A 27,606-nucleotide genomic window follows, 5' to 3' on the forward strand; every position below is an offset into this window, starting at 1 on the left:
GAAGGTGAATGTGGGTAAAAGTAAAGTGATGAGGTGTACAAGAGGAGAGGATGGTGGAGAGTTGGAAGTAAGTCTTAAAGGGGAGAGGCTGGAGGAAGTGGATAGTTTTAGGTATTTGGGATCATATGTGGCTGTAAAGGGAGGAGTAGAGGCAGAGGTAAGCTGTAAATTGAGAGAAGCAAACAAATGCCTTGGGGGATTTAAAAAAGTAATGAGAAATAGACATTTGGGAATTAATGCAAAGAGGAGATTGTATGAAGGGGTGATTGTGCCGACAGTGCTGTGTGGGGCAGAGACATGGAATTTGAGAGAGGCAGAGAGGAAGAGTTTAAATGTGTTTGAGATGAAATGTCTGAGAAGTATGGTGAGGGTTACAAGGCTGGATAGAGTGAGAAATGAGGAAGTGCGAAGGAGAGCTAGGGTGGAAAAGGAGTTGGCTGAGAGAGCTGATGAAAGACTATTAGGATGGTTTGGACACATGGAAAGAATGGATGAAGGAAGACTGGTGAAAGGGGTATGGAAGGCAGAGATGGAGGGAGTGAATTTGAGAGGACGACGGAGGATGAGATGGATGGATGGGGTGACAGGGGCGTTGAGCAAGAGGGGAATGTCTGTGGAGCAGGGAAGGGAGGTGGTAGAAGATAAGGATGAGTGGAGAAGGGCTGTGTATAGATGATACTGTGATGAAAAGAAAGGAAAGGGATGGGGGGGGTTTGGGGAGTGGGAAAGTATGAATGATACTTTGACGCAGCCCGAAGGGACTTCTCCCCGTCCTCCGTTTTCTATGTGAGGGGACGGAGAGGGAGGGGTCGCCAATTAAGTGAAGCGGCCTTGCTGTGGATGTGCTGTGTCCTGCATTGCTTCTGACCCAGGGTGGTGGGCGGGATGCAGGGATGACCCGTCGTCCACGAGGAGCTAAGATGTGAGAGTGGAGGGGATGATGGGTGGGAGTGGGTTTATGCCTTTTGACATGGCTACCTTCCTGATAAGGGGGAAAAAGCTTTTGTATATAGATAGAATTATGGTTATGGGTTAAAGCATAAAGATCTGGTACACTTAGGCCTAATTTGCAATTCTCTTTATAGCATAATCAGTTTTGAATTAGATTAAAATGGTTCGTGATTTCTTTACTTTGATTTCTATTTTTCATTGCTTCACTTGTAGGCCTATTGTATTCACTAGTAACCATGATCAGTAGCCTGTTTCTATTTCGTATTATTCAAACCACTAAATTTCTTTGATTAATGTATGATTTTTATATTCTGAAGTAGCTTTATCATAATCTAGCATATTTCTATTAAAGGAAAATGTGATAAAACCATCGAAAATGAAGGAAAAGAAAATTCACTGGGAGACACTGCTTCAGGCAGAATCTGCAGCTGTTTGTTTACATTAGTTAGTACTAGTAGCACACAATGCCGTCACATGGTGGCAGCACGAATTGATGTTTATTTATGTTAAAGTAAAAGCATTGCAGTATAGTACAAAATATTATATATATATATATAAGTGGCAGGGTGGTGAGATAAACACCGAGAACCGTTGAAGTTTTTATTAACTGACGTTTCGCTCTTAACAGAGCTTCTTCAGAGTGTACAAACATAATCGGGAAATCAACAATTATATATCTTACATCATTCCGCGTTCCTTCTTTAACCCACCCCCTCCCTCCCTCTCGTACCCTTCAGCTCCTGTAAGATCATCCAGCCGGACATTTTGGACAGCTTAATAAAACCATCACGATGGTTACAGCAGGGCTGGGATGCTATAAAAGCTGCTTCTACTATTTTTCTTTTTTTTTCTTGTCTAATCCTTGTTTTAATATTTCCACTCCGTCCCAGTTAGGTAAATGCCCGTATTCCTCCGCATGAATCACCAGGGCGTTTGATGTTCGGTGGGCCCTCAGGTCGCTCTTGTGCTCATATGTCCGCTTGTGTATGCCTCTTCCTGTCTCCCCAAAGTAGTTTAGGTCACAGCCACCACATGGGATTCTGTAAACCATGCTGTTGTTATTATGTTCATTTTTACTCTTACCTCTCACTACTTCACCTATCTTCGTACTGGATGTACTGGCGATCTTCAGCCCTGCTCTGCGGAGCAAATGTCCTAACTCTTCTGTGTGCTTGGAGTTTGGAACTACAATGAAGCCACCTTCATTGTAGTTCCAAACTCCAAGCACACAGAAGAGTTAGGACATTTGCTCCGCAGAGCAGGGCTGAAGATCGCCAGTACATCCAGTACGAAGATAGGTGAAGTAGTGAGAGGTAAGAGTAAAAATGAACATAATAACAACAGCATGGTTTACAGAATCCCATGTGGTGGCTGTGACCTAAACTACTTTGGGGAGACAGGAAGAGGCATACACAAGCGGACATATGAGCACAAGAGCGACCTGAGGGCCCACCGAACATCAAACGCCCTGGTGATTCATGCGGAGGAATACGGGCATTTACCTAACTGGGACGGAGTGGAAATATTAAAACAAGGATTAGACAAGAAAAAAAAGAAAAATAGTGGAAGCAGCTTTTATAGCATCCCAGCCCTGCTGTAACCATCGTGATGGTTTTATTAACCCCTTCCATACGGTGCCGCACAAGTAGGCGTCATGGGGAGCGAGTGTATTCGCGAGGCTGCCATATCGGCGTCTTGATTATATTTATTGTAGTCGCCCCTCCATAATGACATTCTTTCTAATTCTTTTGTAATCGCATTTTCTATGGTGATCAAAATTCACGGGTGAAGAGAGAACGATCGATATAAGCGGTGACTATATTTTATGATGCGAGTATTATTACGACACGTCGTACGGCTGGCATTGGCTGCTGCCACCGAGATCTAAGTCCATGACGCCTACGTGTGCGGCACCGTATGGAAGGGGTTAAGCTGTCCAAAACGTCCGGCTGGATGGTCCTACAGGAGTTGAAGGGTACGAGAGGGAGGGATGGGGCGGGTTAAGGAAGGAACGCGGAATGATGTAAGATATATAATTGTTGATTTCCCGATTATGTTTGTACACTCTGAAGAAGCTCTGTTAAGAGCGAAACGTCAGTTAATAAAACTTCAACGGTTCTCGGTGTTTATCTCACCACCCTGCCACTTATTTTGTCGTCCATTCCTCAGTATATATATATACATATATATACATATATATATATAGATATGTATATATATACATATATATATATATATATATATATATATATATATATATACATATATATACACAATGTATATATAGTTTCACTCTCCTTACAGGAAACAACTACAAATATATGACCACAAACACTTTTACCCAGACTGACAACGATAACTTGTCAGTATTGTGTATTTTTTTTTTTTTTTATTATTATTGATGGATTGTTTTTTGTTTCCATCTGGAGAGACCACTTAGTGTACATATACACTGCACACACTCACCATTGCCTCCAAAAATAAAAGCAAAACCATGCAAAAACTGCTAAATTGTGCAACTGGTAAAACCAAACAGGGAAAACATGTTAAAATAATTTTATTGGACTTAAGGAGTCGGAGTCGGATAAAAAATTCCGACTCCGACTCCTAGTACTCTTAGAAATCCGACTTCGACTCCCTCCGACTCCGACTCCGCAGCCCTGGGTACAAAGAAAAGAAAAGAGAAGTAAAGCAAAAGGTAAAGGTTGCAAAGAGGAGAGCAGATGTGAAATGGGGTAAGAGTTTAACAAAATTTTGAAAGTAATAAAAAGATGTTTTGGAAAGAAATTAAGAGAGGAAGAGGAGGCGAATCAAGTAGAGAAAAAAAGGTAAAAGGTGCAGATGGAGAGATGATAATGGAGGAGAAGGCAGTAAGGGGAAGATGGGCCGAATATTTTAGGGAGTTGCTAAATGTGAAGGAGGATAGGGAAGGAAAGATAGCTGCAGTGGGAAATGCGAAGAAATTGAGTGATGAGTTGTTGTTGTTGTCGTTCCCTAGACTGTCTGTCCGAGCAGTCCCGTCTCCCCAAGGAATGCTACTGCCGAAACTGGGTTTTCCCACAAATCCTTTATAGAGTGTATTTTGTGTTGTTTGCGTGCATGATTGTGTATAATGCAGTCTTCCATTATGTGTTGTATGGTATGGGGTGAAGTGTTACATCCTGGGCAGCTGTTCACAATGCGGTCATCCAGCCTCTTCTGGTAGCTTAGAAGTGCTGGGTGGTGGCCACACCGCAGTCTGGCCAAGTGGACTCTGTCCTTTCGTGGGAGAGAGGATTCAGAAGGGTGGATATCAGGAGGTCTGGCATGCAGCAGTGTGTTGTCTTTCAGTGTGTTAATGGAGCAGTGTGTGATATGATTATGAATATGTTTCTGGAGGCTGGTTTTGGGTGGTTGTGGAGGAAGAGAAGAGAGTATTTGTGCGTAATAAAGGTCTTTGGGTGGTGTTGTAATGTTTCTTGGTGTGTGTGGGTGTTCTGCTATGTAGTGTAGCGGGTGTGATGTGTTTGTGGTGGCTGCGGCAAGTGTTTGTGTGCCTCTCATGTCGAGGTGGTCCTTGACTTTGAGGACTTTTGTTTCATGATGTAAATGGTCTGTTGGTGTTGTATTTGTGCAGCCTGTAATTGTTTTTAGGGCTTTGTTTTGTATGAGTGAGTGATGAGTGAGGAGAAATAAGGAAGGATGAGGTGAAGGCTGTTGTTAAGATGATGAAAGCAGGTAAGGCACCTGGTCTGGATGGATGCCATGTGGAATGTCTGATAAAGGGAGGTACAGTGATGGTTGACTGGTTGGTGAGGTTATTTAATGTTTGCTGGAGAGAGGGTAGAGTGCCGGAGGACTGGAGGAGTGCCTGTATAGTTCCTCTTTACAAGGGAAAAGGGGACAAGTGTGAATGTAGTAGTTTCAGAGGGATTAGCTTGTTAAATGTAGTTCAGAAGGCTTATGGGAGGATCTTGATTGAGAGGATTAGGAGAGGAACAGAAGGAGTAATTGGTGAGGAACAGTGTGGATTTAGGACAGGTAGAGGTTGTGTAGATCAGATCTTTGTGGTAAGACAGATATGTGAGAAAGCTATAGGAAAGGGGAAGGATGTTTTTTGGGCTTTTATGGATCTGGAAAAGGCTTATGATAGGGTAGACAGGAAGGCACTGTGGGAGGTTATGCAGATATACGGGATAGGAGGAAAGCCTCTCGGAGCTGTCATGAGTTTTTATGAGAGTAGTAGAGCTTGTGTCAGGATTGGAAATGGGGAGAGTGAGTGGTTCGAGGTAAAGATGGGACTTCGTCAAGGATGCGTTATGTCGCCCTGGCTGTTCAACTTATACATGGATGGGGTAGTGCGAGAGGTAAATGCAAGGGTAGTGGACAAGGGATTGGAGATGGTTAAAGAAAATGGAGAAAAGTGGGAGGTGAGCCAACTGTTGTTTGCGGACGACACTGAGCTTGTGGCAGGATCGGAGGAGGGATTGAGGAAGCTGGTGGCAGAGTTTGGGAGAGTATGTGATAGAAGAAAGCTAAAGATAAATGTGAGTAAAAGTAAGGTGATGAGATGTACAAGTGGTGAAAGTGGCAGTAGACTGGAAGTGAGCATAAAGGGAGAGCGGCTGGAGGAAGTGGATAGTTTTAGATACTTGGGTGCAAATGTGGCAGGGAAAGGTGGAGTGAAAGTGGAGGTAAAATGTAGATTGAGAGAAGCAAGTAAATGCCTTGGTGGATTAAAGAGTGTAATGTGGAATAGACATTTGGGAATGGATGCTAAGAGGAGACTGTATGAAGGAGTGATTGTGCCAACAGCACTGTATGGGGCAGAAACATGGAACATAAGAAGAAGAAGAGAGGAGTTTGGGGTGTTTGAGATGAGGTGTCTGAGAAGTATGATGGGGGTTTCTAGGCTAGATAGAGTGAGAAATGAGGAGGAGAACAGGGGTGGTAAAGGAGCTGGGAGATAGGGTTGATGAGAGAATATTAGGATGGTTTTGACACATGGAAAGAATGAGTGAAGAAAGACTAGTATAAGAGGTATGGAAGGCAGATGTGGAGGGAGTGAACGTGAGGGGACGTCCTAGGATGAGGTGGATGGATGGGGTGAAGGGGGCTTTGGGGAAGAGGGGAATGTCTGTTGAGGAGGGATGGGAGAGGACAGAAGACAGGGGTGAATGGAGAATGGTTGTATGTGGATGATGTGATTGCATGAAGTGGAATGGGTGGGGGGATGGGGGGTAAGGTAGTACGTGTGAGCAAAATTTGACGCACCCCTAAGGGATTTCTCCCCGTCCTCTCCTTTTATGCAATGGGGGGACGGAGAGGGGGGGTCGCCGATTTAATGAAGCGGCCTTGCTGTGGATGTGCTGTGTCTTGCGACACTGCTTCTGACCCAGGGCAGTGGACAAGGTGCAGGGATGACCCGTCATTCAGGAGGTGCTCAGATAAGAGGGAGGGTGGAGGGGTGTGGAATGTTTTCAGGGATGGAATGGGTGGGAATGATTTTATGCCTTTTTCTTTTTGGCTACCCCCCTTGTAAGGGGGAAAAAGCCTTGGTATATGTATGTAGTACCACATGCCCACACTCACACTTAGATATAACATAAGAGTCAATCTGGTGATGAATAAACTTTACATCCACCTTCTTCTCGAAGCACGAGGGACATGCAACATTATTTACTAGTTTTTTTACCGTCTCCTCATTTATCATTGCTATTTTCTTATGCACACATTCGTGCTTCTGTTCTGTATTCAATAGGGATTTTCTGAATTGAGATGAGGTTGAGGAGGAAGGAGAAGAGGAAATAGAAGGAGGAGGGGGGGATGAGCTGGATATGGATGACGCACTTGAACGAGCAATTTGCCTAGTTTCACTAGCAGCACGTGTACCAATAGCTGCATTTTGACGCATTTTCTGTACATATTTTTTCTTTCGAGGCATATTTGCCTATTCTGTTATTCCTACGGAAAAAAAGATACAGTTATCACTAAATTGGCAAGAAATATGAGGGGAACTTATGTATCAAATTCTGAATCACGCGCTAACTTTATGCACTGGCTGTAAAATGATAACTGATCATACTGTTTACCACACAGCAAATGTGATGCTCTTGATGCTTTAACTACAGTTGGTCATGAAAATGTGTAGAAAAAAGCTACAAAAACAAGACAAAATGGAGAATGATCAGGAGAATAATTTAAATGCCCTGAACGTAAACACAGCTGGCGTGGGCCCTTTAAAATTTAAAAACACTCATAGAATTGTGAAATATAACACTGGAAACGGTTGGAAATTGTTGCCAGATCATTGTACAATTTTTCAGTGTGCTTCACGCAATTTTGCATTTTTCTCGGATTTTGCTCAAAAAAGGGTTACCATGCCCCTTAACCCATTAAACTCCGATGACAAGATTCTCTTTCATTTGGTCAAATAAAACAAAAAATCATAAAACACCAAAATGTTTGATCAAACACCAGAAAAATATGTCAGTCCTTGCTTTGTGCGAGGACTGACATATTTTTCTGGTGTTTGATCAAACATTTTGGTGTTTTATGATTTTTTGTTTTATTTGACCAAATGACAAGAATCTTGTCATCGGAGTTTAATGGGTTAATAAAACACCACTATAATTCTCAGAACTTATAATGTTGGTGAAAATGTTATCTATTAGTGTCTCGCTGGTTTTTGTTATTTGGGATTCAGGTTAGTTTATTTATAAAAGGAAACAAACCTAATGAAAAAATCATATTGGTAAAGTGCCTGGTTTGTTCATGTGTTTTAATACTTAAGTAAATCAATGTTAAAGTCACCACATAAATATATAGGTTCTTATTTTTTAGGGGGGATTAAGATTTTTGGCCTTGCTAAGTTATCACTTCCCATCTTTTTTTATATTACCTTAATTATTTTCAGAGTATCTTAGGTGTTTTTTTCTCGCAATTGTGTAGGATTGTTGTCTGTTTTTGTACATATTGATTTCGTCAGTCTTGGACTTGCTTTTAATTAATTTCTTGTAGAGTTGGTTTTTCTTTTGACATGCATCCTTAAGGCTGTTAGTAAATTTTTTTTTTTTTTTTTTTTTTTCTTTCTTTCTTTCCCTCCACTTCTCTCTCGGTGTATGATTGATTGGCATTTTCTGACTTGTAAACCAAATTACAGTTTTCTTCATTGAAGCACTTGATTTTGCAATACTTTTGTCATCTATTTTGTGCTTTATTATAATTTCTGGTTTTGATTTGCGATGGGTTTCTATTGGGTTAATTGTGAATACAGACAGGTGATCACTTAACCCATTAAACTCCGATGACAAGATTCTTGTCATTTGGTCAAATAAAACAAAAAATCATAAAACACCAAAACATATAAATGCCCATCCTCTTCAGTTTCTTGGCGTTCTTCAGTACATGTACTTTAGTCTTCCTTGATATGAAAATGACAATCGCATTCTGGGAACCGTCCTGTCGTAGTTTTCCTAGTGTGTGACAAGCCAAAATATGTCTGATCTGTGTTCTTTTGTTACTCAGTTTCAATCACTTGATTCTCCAGAATATTTCATCCACTGTTGTCCACACTAAAGTCAGAATCACCTTTCACTATCTGAATACGAGTAAACAACCTTTAATCTATTAATAATGATGTCCTCTTTCTCATGTATTGTTCAAATTGTCCACTCAAGCTTGAAGGGTTTCCATTGTCTATCTAAAGTCCGATATCTCCTGTTGTTGGGTGATAGTCGATCTCGGGAACTGTCGGTCTTCTCTGGCTTGCTCATTAGATATTTTCTTCTTTGGCCTTGAGCAAAGTTTCCACCATATCTAACAGTTTCTTGTTGCTGTTCCTGGTGGCCATTGTGCTGTTATTAGTTATACAGGTAGGAAGCATAAAAGAGTAGGTGTGAGCGGCACGACGGCTCGAACTTGGTCTCTAGAGGCTAGTGCAGTCTTAAGAGAATGTATCAAAGAGGTTCTGAAACAACATAGTCGTCTCCAAATTCAGAAGATTGTAGAAGTTGTCCAATAATACTTTCTGCTTGTATAAATGATTTGGCATTATCCAAATAAACCACTGTAGGAATTCCATATCTACTAGTAAATCGAACAAGCAAAAATAAACTCTGCAGTGGACATAGAATCCACGACCTCCAAATTGACGGCTTGTATTAAAAGGAGTTAATATCTAAATGTAAGCCTTGAGCTTATCTCCATTCCTGTCTCTAACCCATAAATGCCCCATGTAATCGACAACAGTATGGGCAAAAGGCACACTTAAATTTACTCTAGAGGCAGGTAAAGAGGAAGGAGAAGGATAGTTAACAGCACAGGAATTATTTCTTACAAAGCACAATCCTTCAATGTTTAAAACTACTTGCCTGGCCTTAAAGATCCAGAATCCATGCATGCAAAGGAAATTAAGAGTAGCTTGCAGTCCCATATACATTACTTGGTAATGAGCAAAAAATTTATTCATGTGATGGGATTTGGACATAAGGGGGTTCACAACCTTGTATTTGAGGTCAATGTTCTTGTCAGTATAAGTCTGAAACTTAAGTTTCTAGATGTTGAATTTGAGTTGAAGGCAGTCTCGTAATCTGAGAGTGCTCCACGCTGTGGTACAAAGGTTTTATACTTTAGTTTCATAACTGGTACATTGTAATGACCATTCCCACTCGAACCAATTCATGCATTTTATCATAAGGTCATACAAAAGCCCTTGTATCTAGGTGCATTGGGCCTAGTTTCACATAATCACTTTGAGTGACTGATATGAAGTAAAATCATAGGCAGGGTGATGAGTCTTGATGGATAAAGTTTGGAGAAAATCGAGGCCCTTCTTGCTCTTAAATGTTTAGTTGAAAAAGTATAAAGTCTTGTAACCAGAGTACTTCACATTGTGGCACCTATGTGGACCAAATCCTGTCTTGCTTGTCAGTATTTATAATATTTATAACTTCAGTTTATAGATCTTAAAGATTGATAGTCTTGTAATCTGAGAGTGCTCCACGCTGTGGTACTATGGTTTTATACTTTAGTTTCATAACTGGTATGTTGTAATGACCACTTGCACTCGAACCAATTCGTGTTTTATCTCAAGGTTGTACTAAAGCCCCTTGTACCATGTGGTTGTAGAGCCTCCTTTTTCATTAGACCTTGGGGCATGCCAACTGGTCAGCTTTTATACATTAGTAAGTAGAAATCTTCAGTTTCTTGATGAAAACTCTACTTGTCGCTAGAAATGTGGGCAAATTCCCTGCATAAGGACACGGCTTCGTCCTTTTACATGCTTGTCAAAGTCACTTAATGCCACGTCCTCCCATGCACTGTTTGAGGTCCAACATTATCCTCAGTTTCCTCTGAGATGATGGTAGCACAACCTACAAGTTCTCACCTTTTCCTGGAAATGCTTCCTAACTAAGCGCAGGCGTCCTAACTGCTCAGACATCCTATTTCCTATCACTTGCTCCTTCCCTACACTCGTGCTAGCTACGGCCTGCTGGGGCTCTATATAACCGTTTGAGATGGGCAGTGGACCAAGAAGATCAGTATGCACATCTTCAAATCTTGAAGAGACTGGAGTGAAGGTTGCAGCTGGAGAAGGCATGTGATGTACCTTTGAACATTGACACTGTATGCATGTGTGCCCACTGTCTGACGTCCTTATTGATGTTAGGACAGATGAATTGTGACGTCATCTTTTGGGTCACTCGGATGCCAGGGTGAGAGAGGTTGTGTAGTTTCCAGAAGACTGGCAGGCAATGATCCTTCAGAAGAAAGGTACTGCTCTTACAAAACAGTAAACCACACAAAAACACTTCCATTGACTTTTACATACATGAAGATGTATGTGCATAGTGCATACATAGTGGATATTTACTATTGTCTACATTGTTATGTACGTGTGTACATGGAGTTCTAGATGTTAACATGCTTGCTTATAGAAGTCCATCGCAGACGATGATGACCTCACTCCATGTCTTGATTGATGGTAGATGAGTAGAGATATGTCAATGTTTTGGTGATTTCATTCGAATTTGGTTTGTGGCTTATTATGGTCAGTGGACTTTTTGATGGCTAATTAGTCCAATTTTGGACTTGCAGGTACGACCACAAATGTTACAAGGGAAGTGTCCTTCTGCATTTTGTGGAGCATGACGCCGAAGACGTCATTGTTCTGCAGTCCTGTTTATATTGGTGGTCAGTTGTTCACTGCCTTGGTGGCAGATGTTACACCAACCTTGTCTGTTGGAGGCCAGGTCTTCAAGATTTAAAGGAGTAATAGCACATTTTTTCAAAGTAGTTTTCATGTGATCTTTATATCTTTTTCGGGGTTTTCCTACTCTGCGAGTACCTTCAGCTAATTTGCTATTGTAGTAATTAATTGATCCAAACTGAGAACATTAGAGAACTTACCTGTTTGAGTTCTGTAACTAATCGTTGGAAATGAATAGAATTCTTGAGGCTTCGATGTCTGTAGAAATCCTTAGCCGAGGTTTGATTGTCCTTCTGGTGACAGGGTTAAAGCTTGTCTGGCGTTCAGTGACTAAAACTTAGTCTCGTTCGGCTGGAGTTCTAACGAGCCTTCAAAATGGCCTCGAAGCCACGGGACAACTGATACTTCAAGTAAATTCTCAAGTTCCCGATTTGTTAATCAAATGACAACATAGGCTTAAATAAATAATAAAGAGGGAGGGGAGTTTAATAATATTAATTAAAATTATGACAGTGTGGTACAAAGTTACAGGAAAGATTACTGATTCGAAAATTAAACAAGCTTTCAGGAAATTGCCGTAGCTCAAGGTAAACGATGCCATTCCCGTAACAACAATTACCACAGCCTCCCCAACAACAAAAAGAAAGTGTTTAAAAAATATAACACTTTCGAACAAAATTTATAACAAGCTTTTGCTTGCTAGAGACCTTACTAGGTCTCTAGAGGCCAGTGCAGTCACAGAGGTAGGTTCCAGAGAGACACAATCGTCTTGTAAAGAGTTAACCTCCTCTGCGTCTGAGACCTCTTCAAAGGGTTCAGACTCTCTAGCCTGAACATTAGGAACCTCAGGGGATTCATCCTCAAGACTGGAACTCAACTCAGCATGGAGCTCTAGAGGGATTAAAACTTTGATGTTGACTTTAATAGAGTTTCCATCAGGCTTAATGACAGAGACTGTACATATCACGTTGTCTTGGTCAGGAAAAGTTTCCACAATACGAACTAAGGGCCAGAAGGGTCTGGTCTTGAAGGGGAGTTTCAAAAAGGCAATATCTCCTTTTTCCCAGCTTCTAGAACTGTGATATGCAGCTCTATCCCTTTCCCTTAAGTAAGAATATATGTTGGGTGGAAATCACAGTATGTGTGTATCCAAATATTATGCCAGAATACTGTCCTATCTAAGTGCTGTTCTAGCTACATAACCTATATCAGTGTTATTCTTTATACCAGTGGTTCCCAAACTTTTTTTGTTGCAGAACCCTTTGACATTATTAAAAAAAAATGGAACCCAAAATAAAACATACTATATTGAAAAATTAATTTATTTTAAACAAACATACTTTATACTCAAAATAGTAAGTTGTACATAATTTCCTTAAAACAAACTATACTGAAAAATGAAATTATTTTAGATAAACATACTTTTTACTCAAAATAGTAAGTTGTACAACATAATTTCCTTAAACATACTATACTGAAAAATTAATTTATTTTAAACAAACGTACCTTTTACTCAAAATAGTAATTTGTACATAATTTCCTTAAACATTCTATATTGAAAAATGAATTTATTTTAAACAGACTTTTTACTCAAAATAGTAATTTGTACATAATTTCCTATATATATTGAAAAATGAATATATTTTAAATAAGCATCTTTTTTACTCAAAATAGTAAGTTATACATAATTTCCTTAAAAAAATAACTAATGGGAAGAATGCATCTGTTTCTTGGACATCATTATCCTCTAAAAATTTGGTTTAATGCTGGATAATTGAATTCTCATATCCGGTGTAGCATCCAGTTTGCTTCGATGTTTAGTTTTCGTGCTAGCATATCTTGAAAATCCTGGTTCGCACGAATAAGTTGTCGCAGATGGTAAGAGTACTCTTACGGCTCGTTTGGATATTTCGGGATATTCATCACTTAGAGTCCCCCAAAAAAGATCTAATGGCACTTCTTCAAACTTGGCCTTTAACTGAGTATCTAAAGTAATTTCTATCAAGTGTTCATAATCCACTGCTGGAAATCCTGTTGGTTTTTCTGTTACTTTGAATGGATTTTGTACCCAGTAATGGTCTTGTTCTTCAAGTTAGGAAAATACTCAATAAGAGATTCTGATAAGCTGTTGAGATGTCTCTTAATATCACTGAAGGTTTCGGTATCTAAATCCACTTCAAATTCTTGTAGAAATTCAGTAAGTAGCGGAAAGCAGTCAAAATTATGATTTTCTACTTCTGAAGTCCAGTATTGCAATTTACGTGATAAAGATATTATGTTATCTTGAGCTCGAATTTTTTTTGTTTCTTTCCTTTGTAGGGACAGGCATGTTTCATTCAGTTTTGAAAAAATATCTGCTAAATATGCAAGTTTTGACAATTATATACTAGTTCTTATTCATTCAGACAATCTAAATTTATGATCAAGAAAATAAGACAACAATTCATTTCTCAACTCAAGCATTTTCACAAGAACGTTTCCTCTTGAAAGCCATCTAACTTCGGTATGTAAAAGAAGAGTCGTATGATGACTTCCCATATCTTCACACAAAGCCTTAAATATTCTTGATTGCAATGGCCGAGTTTTAATTGAATTGATAATCTGCACTGCTTCATCCAAAACTGTCTTCAATGAAGCTGAAATCCTTTTTGTTACTAATGCATATCTGTGAAGAATGCAGTGATTACTGCTGCTGTTCTTTGCAACATTCTTGATCCTAGTTATGGCACCAGATAATTTTCCTGTCATCGCCTTTGCTCCATCTGTGCATACTGAAATGCATTTTTCCCAGCCAATACCATGAATTTTTATGAAATCAATGCAGTCAAAAATATCTTTTCCTGTGGTATGCAGCTCTAAACTTTTACAAAAAAGGATATTGTCCTCAATTTTTTTTTTTTTTTTCAAAATCGTATCTAACAAACACAAGTAATATTGCTAGCCCAGCCACATCTGTGGACTCATCCATTTGCAATGCGTAAGCATCACACGCATGTAATCGTGAAATAACTTCATTTTCAATGTCATCAGCAATATCTGTAATACGTCTTGACACCGTATTGTTAGAAAGAGATATAGCTTCAACCTTTTGAACAGACTCTTCATTAAATACACAGGATACTACATCTTTCAATATAGGTTTTATAAGCGATTCGCCAATAGTATGTGCTTCACCATGAAGAGAAATGTGGTAACTTGCTTTATATGATGCTTCTGTTGCATTTTCATTTTCTGTTTTGAATTTTTTTAACAAGACACTTTTAGATCTATTATAACTTTCAAGTTTTCTTTCGAAAAAAGAAATATTTTTATCTTTAAAAGTACTATGCTTTGTTTCCATATGTCTTTGTAACTTAGCTGGTGCCAACGAACTGTTAGCTAATATTTTGTCACAAAGTATGCAAATAGCGTCTGGGGCTTCTTCATCACCAATTCTAGTAAAGCCATATGACAAATACCGAGGATCATACTTACGCTTTTTCTTTGCTGGCTGCTGTTTAGAACAAAAGGAAGCAGATTTTATATTTTGCACATTAATCAAATTAGGCCTAGTAGTTGTCGACGGTTGTGCTGCAGGTTTAGAAACCTCTGTATCTTCCACAGATGATATTGTTTTACTTTCTTCGTTTCTAGTAATTCCAGCCTCTTTGCGAATTCCAGTTTTTTTTAACTATCGATCCATTGAAGAACTTGGGAAATAGTAACTAAAATATATAAGAATAAACTCGTTGACAAAGAGCGAACAATAACATACACTCAGGATACAACAGAGCAAAACTTATCCACCGTACAAGAGTTGGTGCTAACTGAAGTGTGAAAAAAAAAAAACGAACCGAGAGAGAGTTAGCCAGGGTTGCCAGATCTTTCTCAGAGCATAATACCAAACGTAATGTATAGAATTTAATTAAAAAAGGGGTTTCCAAAATTACAAAACCAAATTACATTGAAATTAAATTTGGTATCGAAATTGCACTTTCCAATACCAAACTAAATTTCCAATACCAAAATTGTTCAAAATTTGGTATTGTGAATATCAAATGGCAACTCTGGAGTTAGCTGTACGGCAGGATTCTCAGTTCTGAGGAACTTTTAATATTATGGATTTCCATTTTCTTTCAACTTTTAATTTTAACGAATTTCCTCTAATGAAGAAGTCTACTGCCTTTTAATCATATTTTTAATAAAATTTCCTCAAGTTAAGGAGATGAGGTATTTGAATGGAAAATATAAGGAAGTATCATGTTTCCAAAGTTAAAGCTCTGATGTGCGCTCATCAGTGCAACACTTTGCATGTCTGGTGAACTTTAGCTTATGACCTACGGAACCCCTGGCCTAACTTCACGAAACCCAAGGGTTCCGCGGAACCCACTTCGGGAACTATGACCAGAAGGATTGATAGATAAAGGTGCATAACTGGCTAGATTAAGTGATCCGGTCTTATTAATAGATAACTAATGAGAGAGAGAGAGAGAATTATTTGTCGACATTTTTGCATTGTTAGGTTTAAATGTAGAAATGAGGATTATAACAAATTAAGGATGGCAAAATGAATACTTGTATTAAAACCACGTAACACCAATTTAGTGAAGTTTGCTACATAACTCAACCTCACACTCGCAAAATATTATTGCTGTATATTTTATTAGCATACAGTCAACAACGGGGAAATTATAGGCACATAACCGTTTTAAATATTATTCATATAAAATATCTTTAACTTTTCCTCACCTCGAGCACATGAAATGTACGTTAAAAATATAATACACAATTGTATTTTATTATAAATAACATAGCATCATGTAGACACCATTAACATATGTTTTAATAAAGTTAAAAAGAAGTTGTATTTAAATCCAATACAGTATGAACTAATTATGTAGAAATTAATAATGTCATAATAGTAAGATACAGAGAGGGAGATGTGCTATGATAAAGGAGGTGTGTGGAAGAAATAGAAGACAGGTAGTTAACAACACAACTATGAACCTACACAAATCAGTTGGTCCAAACAAAACAACCCGTATTCACCCATAGAATTAATGAAAGTAAATTTCAACAGAGGTTTTGTTTGGTTAAGCAATTGCAGTAGGTGCAGAGAAAATAGTGATACAAAACTAAATAGAGAGGATGAAATGACAAGTGTGGAGGATAAGATAGGCAGGCAGAAGAGACAAGGTTAGGTGTTTTGTAGAGTATTAGTGAATGCCATAGCAAGAGTTGATGTATTCAAGGGACCAGGAGACTGGGGAATGAAAGAACCATTATGGGACAAAGATTGAGGTGACAAATACAATTATACATTGTCAATTATGTACTTATACAAACATTTGTAATGCTTTAATTACATGTGTGAATACAATATATATATATATAGTGCTGTTTCATTATCAGATGTGTTTTGCGAGTTTATATTTTATTTTGTTAAATCTTTGAATTTCTCTTAAGAATTCTTATTCTAAAATAAAATCTGCACCTAACAAAGTAGTGTACGACATCTTCAGGCAAATTTACACGTTTGCATATTGATGTAGTTAACTTTTTCATGGGTTTCCTTCCTGATTTTAGTGATTTCTTGCCATGGTAGCATTCAAATAATTTTTCCATTACTTTTAGTTGTTCAAACAATTCATTTGTTATACGTTATTTGTCTTAGCTACCCCTTTAATCAAAAGATGGAGCTTCGCTCCACACACTGGCGTGTGAGTGATTGACAGCTCTCGACCCGCGGAACCCTGGTCTGGATATTTCCGTTGACGTCATCATCTACCTGCGTAGTGGAGAGGTTTTCTGGCTCTCCCTCAGACCACCCCCCCCGCTTACTTACCTTATAGTATTCATTTTACCTTGGTTCTTCTATAGGAACCACGTCCGCTGAGGTAGGAACAGACTGGTCCATGGTGGTTAGGGCGTCGATTCTGCGGCGGCGACTGGGGCGGTCCACGTCTACTGCAGCAGCGGCTGGGGCTGGCGGTGGTACACTCTAGCAGGGGCGGCAGGCGGCGCTGGGAGTCCACTGCTGCGGGGGCGGCAGGCAGCGCTGGGAGTCCACTCCTGCAGGGGCGGCAGGCGGAGACAGGGGCTGGCGGCGCTGGGACTCTACACACAGATTGCGCAACCGCTCCTGCCCCGCCTTCATTGCCCGCTTCACCCGTTTCCTTGGAGTGCAGCTATGGCAAGGGCCTGGTCCTTTCTGACGCTGTCAATCGCCTTCCAAATGGATTGGATGATCATAGCCAACTAACTCTTTGAATCCAAGATTCCATGCTTCACACAGGTTGTTGGTGCGGTCCTTTCCATACAGTGTCATTTGATGAACATTCCAAAGACGAGGAGGAAATAAAGGTGGGATTCTTCTCATGCGAACTGGAGGTAGATCTCTGTCAGGTTGAGCAGGTGGCTGGATGCGTCGGAAGCTTCCGGAGACATATGCGGCATTAAAGTAACCGACCAAAATGTCAAGTCCCTCCACATCAGGAATGTTCTCCATAAGTTACTCCATACCAGTGGTGACCTCTTCCTCAGGTAGGAATGCCAGTGCATTAAGCATGCCACAGAAATGTTTGACCCTATCATCAATCCTATATGCATTGACCAATCCTAGGCTCTGTATTTTCCGCCATATACTTTGCGTCAGGTGGTAGAAACAGCCACGGGAGGTCACATGAGGCCCTAAAACAGTCTGCACAGCATTTATTATGGCCTGTTCAAAGTTTGTGATGATGGTTGTCACATCTGGGTTGATGCCAAGTGGGTCACACTTATCAAGAATGGCCTGGAGAAATTCTTCATAAGATGCTTGAGACTTCCCAGGGGGGCACGAATGGCAAATAACTGGTGGAATAGCCTGGGAGTTGTGGAAAATGTGCCATCCATAAACCAGGTTGAGTTCCGGCACAAATGTTTGAGCCCCTCATCAGTTGCATATTAAATGATCCTGCTGGATTATGAGACACATCATAAATAAGGAAAGTCCTGTTGTCTGATGGCCTCGTGGTCTTCCATTCTCCCTCAATCCCAAGTTCGTGCAAAGAAGCAGGATCTTTTGGAACACATCCCTTCTGCAGACGTCTGACAGAACGCTTGACAGGTGCAATGCGCCCTATGGCTGCTCGCACCTCTACAGGTTAATGGACAAGTGCGTCTGCTACAATCTGTCCTGGCCTGCAGCGGTTTGCAGTAGTTGTGTCCTTTATGGCTGCTTTCACCTTTGTAGCTGCGACATGAGCAGGATAAGGATGATGGCTGTGGGGTGTTGTCGCAAATATCTCCTTCATCTGTACATCTGTGTGAGCACTCCCCTTACACGAAAGGGCACTTCTCTGGGAACATTCACATAGGATCCTTGTCTTGTTGGCACATAGCTTGGGCCCTCCCTTATTTGATGATCTCCATTGGACTACAGATTTGACTGTAATTTCTGGTGAAGGTCGTGCTCCTTATATAGGGAATGTTCATACTGATACTAGGAAAGGTGAGAACACGTATGACAAAACTCTGCTGAGTAGTTTTACACCTATTCCATGAAACTGTTATTTCACACCTATTCCATGAAACTGTTATTTCACACCTATTCCAATGAACTGTTTATCTTTAGCCTGTTTTTTTGTGTTTTTTTTCCTATATTACATTTTTAAAGGGGGGGCGGTTGTCCTAGGTGGGTTTTATCCTAGGGGGTTTTGTCTGTATCCATGCTATGCCTGCTTGTGTTTGGTTGGTGTCGTTACGTTTGTGTGCTGTGTAATTGTGTATTTTTAGTCTGTCGGGTGTATCTATCAAGTATAAAAGTATTATGGCTGGTGTTTTGTTGTATAAGTTACAAAGCTAGTTTCATCTGTCAAATGTCCACTGTATTATGTTGTGTTGTATAATGTGTATTTGTTCCTTGTTGCGGTTGGAAGTGTGTAGTTGTTTAATCGGCGTCGAGTGTCCAGTGTGGTCCGTATTCCGTGTTCTTGTTCTGGAGGTCGAAATATCTCTTTTTGAGATTGTTGAATTTGGTTTATTTTATTCTATATGGGGTAGTTGGTTAGGTCTACTTTGTCTTTGGCTATTTGTTCTATTATGTCTTTTTCTTGTGGTGTTGTGTATATTATTTTTATTTTGTGGTTGTTAAGTATTTTGCGAGTGTCCTGTGTGGGGTTTGGTGGTATTTGTTCTGTTTCTGTTGTTACGAGCTGAAGTCTCAGGTTGTTTGATCTTTGGTTGGTTGATCTTTGTTTCTGTGGGAGATTAGTGTCATCGTTGTTTGGTGCCTTTTCTCCCAGTCCTCTCATTTTCTGCATGAGGGGACGGAGGGTGGGGGGTCGCTGAATTAATGAAGCGGCCTTACTGTGGCTGTGCTGTCTTGCGACACTGCTTCTGATTCAAGGCAGTGGACAAGATGCAGGGATAACCCGTCATCCAGGAGGTGCCAAGATAAGAGGGAGGGAAGAGGGTGAAGGGGAGGGGAGTGGAGTATGTAAGTGATAGAATGGGTGGGAGTGGTTTCTATGCCTTTTTCTTTTGGCTACCTTCCATGTAAGGGTGAAAAAAGCCTTTGTAGGTTGTTTGGTGTAAGTCTTTTTAGAATTTGTTCTGCTGCGTCCATGAGTTCCGTGGTGTGTGTATTATTAGGTGTAATGGGGGGTTGGGCTTGATGGCTTTGGGAGGGATTTTGACTGTGGGGAGGCCGTTGGCTTGGTATAAGGCATTTAGTGTGTCTTGAAATGTTCCTGGTTCTTCTGTAGCCATTAAGGTGGCTAGTGTTATGGCTGTGTTTATTGTTGTCATGTGGTGAAGTGTTGTGGTTGTGGGTGTTGTTGTAGGGGGGTGCGTGGGTGTCGATTTTGTGGCAGAGGCATATGTTTGTGTATTGGTGTGTCTCTGTTGGTTTGTTTGCTTATTTATCTCCTTTGCCTTTTCCTTCTTTTTTGGTCAGCGTAGTGCAATGACTGGGTGGTCACCTTGGCAGAAGAGGCATTTAGGTATTGCACAGTGGCAGTTGTCTCCTGTGTTCCTTGGATGAACAGTTAGAGCAGGCCATGTATGGGAATGGTTGTGGGCATTGTTTACGGACGTGTTCTAGTGAAACAGTTCTTGCATTGTGGGATGAATATGTTTCTTGAGTGCGTGTGTGGGGAATGATTGTGAAAACAGTTCGAGTCCTTTCAGGAGGCAGTCTTTCACCATTTGTGTTGCATTTTATTTTGAGTACTGTTTTGTGCCAGGAAGTATGATGACATGTGATTTTTGTATTCATGTGCAGGCTTTCAATTCCCTCTTTAATTTCTTGTGTTGTGTGGACCAGGGTTGCCGCGTTTTCTCACTACCATGTAGAATGGGAGAGTTGCCACCGGGGCATACATTTTCCTCGGGCGTGTGCCGACTTTCATAGCAAGACATACTTGTCAAACTTTGACAATGTTGGTGCTAGTTTATTTATTTTATTTATATATTCTTGAATGTAACGTATATAAGGCCCTCATGCCCTCACATATTCAATAAAATGTAAAAAATATATTATCGCAAAAACAAAGCTAAAACTTTAGCGTCTAATTTTTTCTACTCCTTAAAAACGTATCTTTTGGGTACAATATTTTAGAAGTAACATAATTACCAATAAAAGTAATATATTTTGATGTACCAATTATTATTTGATAACTAGTTATGATTTTTAAATAACAGCTTGAGTTTTTAAATGTTTTGAACAGCCCGCTGATATGTAGAAAGTTTGTCGCCGTGCAGTTGCTACATGCGGCTATTTTTCTGGGCTCCAGACATTTGATCTCCTTCGTTAACAAAAACTGGACATTTGGTCTCCATATGAAATTATCATTAGTACAGATAACCATATATTTGGTGAAGAAACTTAGCAATGAAATATTCAAATGTGCTTCTTGGGATCATATGCTTAGTAATGAAATGTTTAATTGTGGTCAATTAATGGATACAGTAAATGGTGTACAGATGCAATCCTGGAACCCAAATCCCGTATAATAAAGTCGCACCTGAATCTACTATATATATGATAAAATAATATTTCATGTCAACATATAGACATTTGGGAGTTTATCAGATGTCTGTATTACTCTAGTCGCTGACAGCTGCCGGCAGTGGCAGCGGGAGTCGTGATGTACGACGGGGTGAGTACCCGGAAACACAATACACGGGGGCGGCGCACATACGGGCAGGAAGAGGGTGCCTGTGACACCGTACCAGGTACCGGCCCCCCCTGGGGAAGGAGACAGTGTTGACCTGGTACCGCTGGGGCCTACGCACCAACCGGCCGGACTGCAAGACCGTGCCCTCCTGGTTGAACTCCCCTTCCTCGGGGGTTATGTAGAAGTGTCCCTGGTGGGGACTGAGCGTCGCGGGGAGCGTGCCATACTCTTGTGTATCCTGTGTGGGTGGCGGGGGTCGCGGAAGGTCCTGAATGCCAGGGAGCGGCTGCGGAGAGTGTTGTGGTGGCAGCTCTGCATGGTGAGAGTAGGGAGTGGGAGGACAGGGGTTATGCGCGCCCCGTGCGAGGACCAGCTGCTCTAGCATGCTCTCCACACGCGTTAAGCGCGCGTCCAAGGTGTCCGCCGTTGAAGGCCGAGGCGAACTGTCGCACGCGCTAGCGTCAGTAGAACCAGTGGAATTTGCACTACACACAAGAGTACTCGCACTGTTGTCTATTTTGTACACTCGAGCACTCGCACTAGAAGGGTTACTGGACACGGGTTCTGGGGGCACGTATCCTGAGGAGCGAACGCGTGGAAAATTGTTTGCCTTTTTCGAGTAGTCACATCCGAAAAGTCTAAAACCGTTAGGGTGGCCCTTACAAGAGGTGGCAATAATTTTTTGTGGCGGTACATCACTAAATCGTAGGACTTCGGATTCCCCGCGGTTCGATTGAGGTCCTTCATACGCTGTAGGAACACTGAGGGCCTGCCGCCGTCGTAGGATATGTTGTGGAGTTCTTCCATGACTAGTTCTTTAGTCCGACCGCACGCTTGTTTGAGCGCCTTTTTGAGAGCTTCGTAAGCGTCAGTTGCAGGTGGATCGGTGAAGATTGTAGAAATTCGCGCCGCAATATGTGCTGGGAGGGCCGCGACGGTTAGACGGAACTTATACTGGTCGGTAACTTGGGTATCGTTGGGGGGCCAACATGCGTCTATGTGTGTGAGCCAGAGGTCGATGTCGTAGGTGAATGGGGGGGGGGGTGTTGGACGGCCATTGCGTATGGCAGCTGTGGTCGAACTGTGCCAGGAAAAAAAACAAAACAAAAAACGACAGGACTGGGTGTAGGTGTCAAGGTCACCACGGGGTCACCACTGTAACTAGGATGCTGTTACTGGGCTAGTGACACGGGGAGCGATTGACACTTTATTCACATGACATTCGAATACACACGTGTGTTGGCCGGCCCGATTCTTAGAAGGATACTGACCGTGACCTGATCTCACACACGCCTTAAGTACCCGCGGGGCGTACCGAAAAGTAGCCCCCCTCTGGCTGGGACAGGGTTGCCGGGTGTAGCCCGGAATTGTGTTTTTATGCGGATACAAATGCCTGCAAAACAGGCATAATATTGACTTAACCCATTAAACTCCGATGACAAGATGTCTTGTCATTTGGTCGAATAAAACAAAAAATCATAAAACACCAAAATGTTTGATCAAACACCAGAGCGAGCGAAGCGAGGATTGACGTCATATTTTTCTGGTGTTTGATCAAACATTTTGGTGTTTTATGATTTTTTGTTTTATTTGACCAAATGACAAGACATCTTGTCATCGGAGTTGAATGGGTTAACCTACACACTTGTACCACAAGGCCGAAGGCCAACTGTTTGCACACCACCTCTATGTTCTTTGTCCATCTCATTTCTGCAGAGACGATACTATAAGTCATAATACCGAGTAGAAACACATGTGGGTTCGCCACAGGCTTTCCTCCCTCTAATGCAGAGCTACAAAGTTTTCAGACCGCAAGGGCAATGGTAGTCGTACAAGAGAGTTATTGGAGGACATATGTCATCTAACAGAGCGAGGGCGAAGATGTAAAAGGAAAGCTGCTTTCTTGGATTGCTGACGATCTCGGTCACCGGTCTGCGAAAGTAAGACGTCAGGGTTACATATCAGAGGCCAGAATGCTGGAGAATGGCATTCCACAGGAGGGGGGGGGGGTTCTCAGCCCCACTCTGTGTTCGTCTCCAACATTCTGGAACTACCTCTACCCAATGGGTGCAAGGTTATCTTTTATGCAGATGACCTTGCGCTTATAATTGCTGGAAGGCGGCGGTGCTTAAGTGGCGTAGCGACAAAATGTTGCAGGTTAGGGTTAAAGATCTCCCCTACCAAATCGAAAGCCATGGCGTTAGGTCTCTGGAGTGAGAGGGAGCATCTCACCATCCAGGGCCTTAGGCTGGACTGGGTCCACCAGTTTCAGTACCTGGGGGTCTGGAATGATGGGAAGCTCACCTTTCAGAAGGAACTAACCTATCTCAAGGAGAGGCTGAAGGCAAGAACCACAGTCATGAAAGCAATGACGGGGAAGGCACTTGGTGCCACGCACCAGGTCCTTCGCACATTCTATGTGCAAGCAGTCCGCTGTTTGGTGGACTACGTTGCCCCAGCTCTCATAACTGTGGCGACTGCCAAGCTTGAAGACCTAGAGCCTTGCCAAAATGCCGCAGCAAGGACTATCCTAGGAGCTCAACCTTGGACCAAGACTGTTAACCTCCAGATGGAGGCTTCATTGCCTTCATTAGCATCACGAGTCAGAAGTCTGGAGGTTGACTTTCTTGCCAAGATAGTCTAGAGCCCCAGGATAACTAAGCTAAGTCAGAGCCTTGTGATAGCTCTGGGACGGGTGGATAATCTTATTCACAGCGGTACCTGGCTATCTCAAGCGGCTAGACTCCTGGACTCCTTCAAGCTCACCAGTGCTTTCCTTGAAAAGGGTAGGGACTCTGTTCACCCAGAGTTCAAGTCTCCATCTCCGTGGCTGTCGATACCTGCAACCTTCGTTGTCACTAAGCTTCCCAGTAAGATGATGTTATGTGACCAGGAAAGAGTACGAGCGCAGGCCCTTCAAGGCATCCGCGCCCTGTCGAGACCTGGAATGGCGGTCTATTATATGGATGGCTCCGTGGGCCTCAACAGGCCTCGTAGTGCGGGGGCTGCTCTTGTGACTTATGGTTTGACCTTTGGCAGGAGAGTATCTGATCATGCGTCCATTCTCCAAGCTGAGGCCATAGCGGTCAAAAGGAGCGTTAGAGCATGTTCTAATATCTAGAACTGGTCCTGTGGTGATCCACTAGGCAGCTTGGATACGACACAGCCCAGCGACAATGTACGCCTACTGACCTCCATCCTAGCACTCCTGCTGAAGTTACATCAGCAAGGCAGGAGTGTTACGCTCAACTGGGTGCTGAGCCATGTAGGCGTCCCAGGAAACGAGGTAGTTTGTGATGACGTCACGACTTCACCTGTTCGATTTACTTCACGGGTGTCGGCTACGACACACTTAATATCAAGAGTAAACGCCGTAATTAAATACACTTGTGAATGCACTATAACGTCAAAAATTATGGCAGGGTGTGAATTAGGCTGTGCTAATATATCATACTGATGTGAATGGTTATTTCGGAAATATGAGCGAAAAACGATGGGTCAAAGCCGCTGAAATACTTAGTAGTTGCGCATACGCACCAGGGCTCTCAACCAGGTACAACGGTTCCTTCAGCACAGACTGGAGGCAGAGGTATCAGAAAGGGCGAGGTGGTACAGGGCAGTCACAGACTACGACCCCCTTGTACTTCCTCGCTCCACACCTAGAAAAGTGGAAACTCTGCTCTTCCGTCTGCGGCTGGAGGACCGTTGTTTCTGGCAGATCAAGAGAAATCCAACACCTGAAGAAAGAAGATGCCACCATTGTAGCCACCCTGAAGCCACCTTCGAGCACTACCTCCAGCATTGCCCCGCAACTGCTTTTCTGAGTAGAGGGCCTCCGACAACATCTGAGAGTCCTGTGCACCGCCTATGCAGCCACCTTAGCGAATATGAACTGCGTCGGCTGATGGAGTGTCAATTCTCCCTTTAATTTTTTTTCATGATTTTTATTGTTATCATTATATGTATACACATTGATAATGTTAAAAAGGGTACATTCACCGTGATGTGCATACATATATCACATAAATATACACATCTAGTAGATGTATGAGTGGGCGTGGCTAAAGCCACACAATCTCATATATCGAATCACCCTCCAAACGTGCTAGCCAAAAAAAGCCCGTGGGAATTCTATTCCCAAATTTCTTAGAATAGAAGAACTCTGCCCGCGAAGGTGTCCACTCGGCTGACGATGGTAGTTGGAGGTGAGTTGGCCGCAAGCAGACGATACTCATGACTCCTGCCATACTTGGAATGAAGGTAGCACTTTACAGCATTATAATTGCTGCCTGCATTAAAAAGAAAAACAAGAAATCATGGAGACATGTCTGGTGCCGGTAGTGGTTACAAAGACGTGATTTAATGGGAAGCTCAGTGACAATCCTACGTGGATTGCAGGATGAAAATGAACGATTGTTTTGCAATTACATGAGAATGAACATGAACAGCCTTTCTGTTCTCCTTTCGAAAGTGGAGTCATATATACAAAGGCAAGAGACAAATACGAGGAAAAGGATAACACCAATAGCACGTCTAGAGGCTACTGATTGCTGGCAGTGTTTGTCATATTTGAGATCGATGGCCGCACACAGTCGCCATTATTGAGGAATGACAGTATGTCGAAACACCAAAGTTTAGGTGTGTAGATTTCGTCCGTCCCAGCTCCTGATTTTTGAGATGTGGCCTTTAACCTCGTTTCTCTCCGATGTTGGTTTCTGAGAGAAGCTAATTTCTTTTTCACATGACTCTCACTTTCTGTGCTATGTGCTTCAGTGCTGCAGCACGTTTGTCTTTATTCTTATAATCAAAACACCACATTCCATAAACATTCATGAACTCGGTATAAATCAATCAATGTTACGGTGTTTTGTCGAGACCAGTGTACGTACTAGGTGCGGACATGGTGGTAAGGTAACTTCGGTCTGCACTGAGCGGGTTTGCTAACTTTGCTCGCACCTCACCTCGTGCGTTTGGCAGCGATATCGGCCCTCCATCCACTGCCCGCAAATGGCGCCGGGAACGGACAGTTTGATGGTTTGCCCGCTGGAATTGCCTGTTGTCGAGCAAAGCCCTCGTGCCCGGCGGACAGTGCAGCGGTGCCAGTTTGCCACACCCTATTTTTCCACACGTTTTCTTTGATGGAAAACTGAACAGTGACTAAGCTATCCCATGTTTGTGATTGACGGAATTTCTATCGGCATAACGGACACACACAACAGTGTGGAATAGGAGTGTTGCCACCAACAGAGTTCTCTAAACATTAAATGAGAAAGAAAACACATATAAATAATACTATTGAAGCATATACCATTATAAACCGATGAATATTAGAATATCGCTAATTCTTTCCCAATAAGGTAAATGATAATAACGTAACATAATTATTTTACTGGACAAAACTCGCCTAATATTTCCTCCTTTTAAAGGGTCTTAAAGAGTTGTCTGACCTATCACTGTCATAGTCACCGTCGTATTCAAATTCTGGCACTTGTGATTGTGAAGAGGGATCCGAGTCTGAGGAGGTACTATATGGATTCTCTACGGTATTTTCTTGATCAGTATCACTATCACTGAAGAAGTCTCTGTCAGGGTTTTCCCCAGTACTACTGACATAGTCTTCGCTAAGATTTTCTACTCGTCATTTGGCTCATAAAAACGTAGCACACTTTGGTCGTCGCTACTAGTATTTTGTGGGTCATTATCTTGATTTTCTGTATTTAGGGAATCATCTGTATGGAAAAGCTCTTCAGTTGGTCCATCTTTGTTTATCTCATTTTGGTCGTCATTTCTAGTATTTTCTGGTTCATTCTGCTGATTTTCTGTATTTAGGTTATCCTCTGTATGGAAAAGCTCTTCACTTGGTCCATCATTATTTACCTCATTTTCGTCGTCAGTAGTAGTCTCGACGTCACTACTGCCTAACAAATTCAGAAGCTCGACAATAATCGGAACTCTTGGCTTTCTCCTGGCCCTCATTTTCTATACCACACCATAAGAATAAAATCACAAAATATTTGTTTTCTATATAACTAATCTTCAATGATGTACACAAGGTGGAGGTCTCTGGTTTACTGCCTTCATTAAGGAAGCGGCGTGGGATGTAGTTGCGTTGCAGTCCAAGGTCAGTTGAGGCTAATAAGCGTTTAATCAAAGCTCATGCTGAATCACACTTTTGCTCTCCTGAATTGCATATTGGAGAGAGAGAGTGAGAAAGAGAGAGGGGGGATGATTCCATAAATGGCGAGTTATGAGCACTTGTCATTTCGATATATAGTATATTCAGTTAAACGTAAAGACTGTTGTTTCCAACCTGCTGTAAGAAACGTG

The 27,606-nt window shown here is 41.7% G+C and overlaps 1 pseudogene; it reads right to left on the reverse strand.

Annotated features, from left to right (window-relative positions):
* Positions 1-8,591: 8,591 nt before the first annotated feature.
* On the reverse strand, positions 8,592-17,627 carry LOC143033190 (zinc finger BED domain-containing protein 5-like; annotated as a pseudogene).
* Positions 17,628-27,606: the final 9,979 nt, after the last annotated feature.

This window comes from Oratosquilla oratoria, chromosome 15, assembly GCF_046742065.1.
Source record: "Oratosquilla oratoria isolate Oo_2021 chromosome 15, ASM4674206v1, whole genome shotgun sequence".
NCBI lineage: Eukaryota > Metazoa > Arthropoda > Malacostraca > Stomatopoda > Squillidae > Oratosquilla > Oratosquilla oratoria.